General features: G+C 38.9%; 1 pseudogene; it reads right to left on the bottom strand.

Annotated features, from left to right (window-relative positions):
- Positions 1 to 933, bottom strand: part of LOC124985663 (zinc finger protein 639-like) — a 3933-nt pseudogene extending 3000 nt beyond the window's left edge.
- Positions 934 to 5179: the final 4246 nt, after the last annotated feature.

The following is a 5179-nucleotide window of genomic DNA, read 5'->3' as shown; positions in this document are numbered from 1 at the left end:
ATACCCATATGGTACTGTGGAGAACCAGCATAAATATTTACTACTCAATAGGGGATTTGGCTATTGCATCCCCACAAAAAAAATTTTTAAGAATTTTAACAATGGAAATTTATAAAATGTGTCATATTTTACTACATGTTCTTTTTAACATATCATATATCAGTCACTTTAGACCCCTGGAAAGACCAGATATTTCAAAATCTTAGCATTGTCAACCATATATAATAAAGAGGAATAAAATGCACACACAAAACAGTAGTTCTAATTAAAAGAATGGTTTACATATAAGCAGTCTGACAAGAGACTTCCTCCTCACAGTCCTGTTCTCCTTGTCTTCTTATTTTAAAAGGTTCAGGGAAAAGTTCAGAGCAGCATTTACATGTTATGGATACCTGCTTTCTACAATCAGGACAGTAAATCTTCCAAAGGTTGATAGACATTTGCAATTGGCAAATGTGGCATGTTCCTCTACTGTTTCTCTCTTTGGTAGAACCAAGACCAACTACTGTGGACTGGGGCTTTCCTTACTTTCCAGGATGGTTAAGGACTTTGCCCCAGTTGTAGGCTCAGGCAGGTTGCTCAAGGCCCAGTTATGGGGACCAGGAGGCTCAAGTTGGCCAATCTCCTGGGCAACCTCTGCCACTCTCCTTATCACACAGAGTCCTCAGTGGGTCAGGACTGGGCCTGGATATCTGGCAACACTTGGGAGTCAGTGCTCTGACAGGGCACAGTGATCCAGTCATCCAGGTGTGGGGAGAGGCTCACCTGGCCATCCAATAGGCGAAGACTCCAGGGCTCAAGGCCTCTGCATGGCAGGGGGTCATCACCTGTCCTTGACCCCAGCTTGCCCACCACCTGCAGCAGAGCACCCCAGGTGGCCCAAGCAGAAGGCAGAACTGAGGTTTTCATCAGGCCTGCTACAGAAACCTGCATCCACTTCTTATATTGCTAAGGTAGTCATATTCTTCAACAGAATTTAGACAATCCCCTTTTTCTACATAACATCCTGAGGAGTTTATACAGAAAACTGCAAACAAATTTTAAAGTGGACATTGTGCAAATGCAAGAAATTTAGAAGAAACTTGAAAAATTAGAACAAAGAGAAAGGACTTATACTTCCCAATATACTATCAATTTATACTAATCAGAATGACCCTATTGCTATACAGGTACACAAATCAATGTAATGCAAAACAACTGAGAGTCCAGAGTAGAGCCACATTTTTATGTTCAATTGATTATTGAAAAAATTTTCAAAAGGAATTTATTAGGGAAAAGAAAATCTTGTCAACAAATAACACTGGGATGTATGCAAAGAAAAGCTCTGTCCATATTTCATATGGAATATATAAATATTATGTCAACTTCAATGAGAGAACTAATGTATAAATTATAAAACTTTTAGAACTTGACAGAGAGAAAAAACAGACAGGTTATAGGTTAGCAATAATTGAACAAATGATAAATTTTAAGTTATCAAAATATAAGTTAACTGCTCTTCACACTAGAAATGCACATAGTGTGTGACTTTTTAAAACACAGCTCATAAAGGACTTTAAACTAAAGCATATAAAGAATGCATCCAGCAAAATCATAAGTCAAGCAAATTTAAAGAGGGTGGAATGTCTGAATACACTTCATTAAATAACATAGACAAATGAATAAAAGTACATGAACTATTCAAATTATTAGTCATTTGAGTAATGAAGAATAAAATTAGAATGTTCCACAACTATTATAACAATTTTCCCTGTATTTTGCAATACTCTGATAATAAAATACTATAGAATATTCTAAGGAAGCAACGGCCTTCAAGAGATTGTTTAAATACTAGGAAGAGCAAAGAATTTGCCTGTGATCATGTCTTTGAGATAAAAACTAAAAGGTCCAATCTACATTCCTGTCTGCCTTTATTTTAAATCAGATTTCTGCAGTAAGGAATATTACCTTCCTTTGTTAAACCACTCTGGAGCCAGGAACTGGACAATTAGAGAGCAATCTGTTATGGATTGCATATGAATTTCTCCAAAAAAACTCTTGTTGATACAGGAACATTCAGAACTAAAATAATTTAACTTGCTCTGTACCTTGACCAGTTCATCCTAATTTGGGGCATGACTGGAGGAGGTGGATCACTGTGACCATGCCCTGGAAGGATACATTTCCTAAGGTCTCTTCCTCTCTCTCTCTCCCTCTCTTTTCTGATATCATATGAGCTAAGCAGCTTTCTTCTTCTGGTCCCTTCTCCCATGAGGTGAGGTGCTGCCTCACCTTGAGCCCAGAGCAATGGTATCAGCAGTCTATGGACTGATACTTGTGAAACCATAAACCCCAAATAAACTCCTTCTCTAAGAGAGTCTTGGCAGGTATTTGGGTCAGACTAATAAAAACTTGGTACAAGAAGTGGTGTCATTGCTTTGACTAACCTGAGCTTATGGTTCAGAAGCCTTTACACCTGGCTGATGGGTGAAAGCTGGGAAAGTATAATAAAATTATGGCATTTGCAGGCAAATGGATAAAATTGGAAAATATCATGCTAAGTGAGATAAGCCAATCTCAAAAAACCAAAGGACGAATGATCTCGCTGGTAAGCAGATGATGAAACATAATGGGGGTGGGAGGGGGCAAGAATGGAGAAAGGAGGGACTATATAGAGGGAAAAGGGGTGGGGGGAAGGGAAAAATAACAGAATGAATTAAACAGCATTACCCTATGTAAATTTATGATTACACAAATGGTATGCCTTTACTCCATGTACAGAGAAACAATGTGTATCTCACTTGTTTACAATAAAAATAAATTTAAAAAAATAAAATAAAATCAAAGGGAAAACTTAATGGATAAAAATACTTGAATAGGTAATGTAAAAAGAAGACAGGAATCAATTATTCTCATTAGTCAAGAACTCAGAATAAGAACTAATGGCTTTTAAGCTGTATTCAGAAAAACTCAGGTTAAATAGAGCAGAACCTCACTAAGTCCCACTGTAGTCATTTCCAAACCCTATAATTTCCAGAAAGAAAACTGGGAGTCATGATCATGTTTCAGTAAGCATTTGCTGGCACAAGGCAGGTGGGGATCTCTCATGATCTGGGTTCCATTGCTCCTTGAAATAGGCTGCAAGGAAGTTGGCTATGCCAAGCTTCCTGGAATAAAACAAGCACAGCAAAATAGTCCTTCATCAAAAGTAATCAGCAAGATACACATTTGGTTATGGCAGCCTTCATCTTCTGTCCTTATAGAACTTTCCCTTTCAATTGAGCTCTTACTCTCAAAAATCAATAAATCATCTGGGGTGGAGGTAGTGTTCACATAGCAGTATGAATTAAACATCAGACATCAAAGCATCCCCTTTCCACCAGGAAGGATAAGGGTTATTTCATAACATTTTCTATTATATTTATTTTAAACTGATGCATGTATCATGCATAAAGATGAAAACTATCCTACAATATGATCTTTTCTACATATGAAATACAAAGAAAAGCACTACTTAAAAATAAACAAAAAATGAACGATGTCATTTCTATTTTAGAGGAAAAAAAATTGCTTTATGTGAGTTGAGAAGAAAATAACAATGAGACCAGGTCTTGTCAAGTTGCTTAGGGCCTCATTAAGTTGCTGAAGCTGGCTTTCAACTTGCGATCATCCTTGTCCATGTGCATGACCCTCACCATGACCATATTACCTAAATGCCATAAAATCCCAGGACACTCTCTTTTCTATGTTCTCTTAAAAAATGTGGGGACCTGCCTGAGTGCTTCACTGCTTTCCCCAGAAAGCCTCACTAAGTGAGCAATAAACCTTCTGTGCCCTCTAGTTCTTTGTGTGCAGTATTATCAGTCTCAACAACTGAGCCTAGTTTGGGGTGGAGATCCATCTTCTTTTGCAAGGAGCCCTCAAACAGTCCCAGATGAGAAGGGGACATGACCCAGTGCAGCATTGGTCCTGTGATGCACTCTGAGCCAGTGTATCCATGGTCATATGTGTCACTAACCACCAAGGCCAGGGGTGTTGCAAGTCTCCTGGGTGCACATCAAAAGTCAGGAGAGAGAGGTCTCAGAATTCAGTACAAGCAACTTCCATTCCAAGCTGTGCCATTTCCCAGTGAGAGCAGGTCACTCACTCGAAGCATGCAAGACAAAGCAGAGTGACAAGAAGAATCACCAGTGCCAAATTTGATAAAGGTAAACATGTAACTGGCTCTCTGAAAAACCTGCAGAAGTTTTCATACTCTGACTTCATGACTAAGAGCTATTCCCTCTCTGCCAGTTCTTTTCAAATATTGGAATTAGAACATAATTTGAGTGTGTCCCCTAAGGGTTCATGTGCTGGAATCTTGGTCTCTGCTGTGACAATGTTGGTAAGTAGTGGAACATTTAAGAGTGGGAATAGTGGGAGGTCCCTAGATCACTGGGGTACTACCTCAGAAAGGATTAAGCTGGTTCGCAGGGGACCCCTCAGTCAGATCTTGAAGGAGTGAATTGCTACAAGATGGATCATGACCCCTGATCTCCTGCTTTGGCTTCTTGTTTGGTGATGTAATCTCAATCCCTCCCAGCCCCCTCTATCTCTCTCTCTCTCTTTCTCATGTCCCTGCCATGAAGTTCTCACCAGAGCTAAGCTGATATCTGGAGCCTCCTTAATTGTGAGATAAATAAACCTATTTTCTTTACAAGTATTTGGTTTTGGATATAGTAGTAATAAAAATGGTACTAAGAGATCAACTTTACCCACTTCTAGTGAACACATAGCCTAGGCACTTTGGATGCCATAGCCCTTCTCAGATACCCCGAGGGCCAGGGAAAGAAAGGTTCAAGCCCACTGAATCTCTCTATGGAGAGTGAATTTGGATTGTCCCAAATACTTTACAACTTCTCTTGGAGGAAGAGGGGAGCCAGGAATAACACTAATGTTAAGAATAGATGCACAGCTTTTAGGTAAATGTCCAGTGTCTAATTTGATATCTATAACACTGTCACCTATATAGGAATGGTTGGGTCAGCATTTAACATCAGTACCAACAAAAAACTGTGATACACGTCACACATTAAACAGCAGATGTTTACTATGTCATTGACTATACTAATATTCCAAACAACATGATGAAGTAGGAAGTTCATAAACTATACAATTCTGTTAAGTGGAATTGCACTTTCTTTTGTGAAGAAAAAATATG

Source organism: Sciurus carolinensis, chromosome 5, assembly GCF_902686445.1.
Source record: "Sciurus carolinensis chromosome 5, mSciCar1.2, whole genome shotgun sequence".
Taxonomy (NCBI): domain Eukaryota; kingdom Metazoa; phylum Chordata; class Mammalia; order Rodentia; family Sciuridae; genus Sciurus; species Sciurus carolinensis.
The sequence above is the reverse complement of the archived record's forward strand: the minus strand, read 5'-3'. Positions and strand labels throughout refer to the sequence as shown.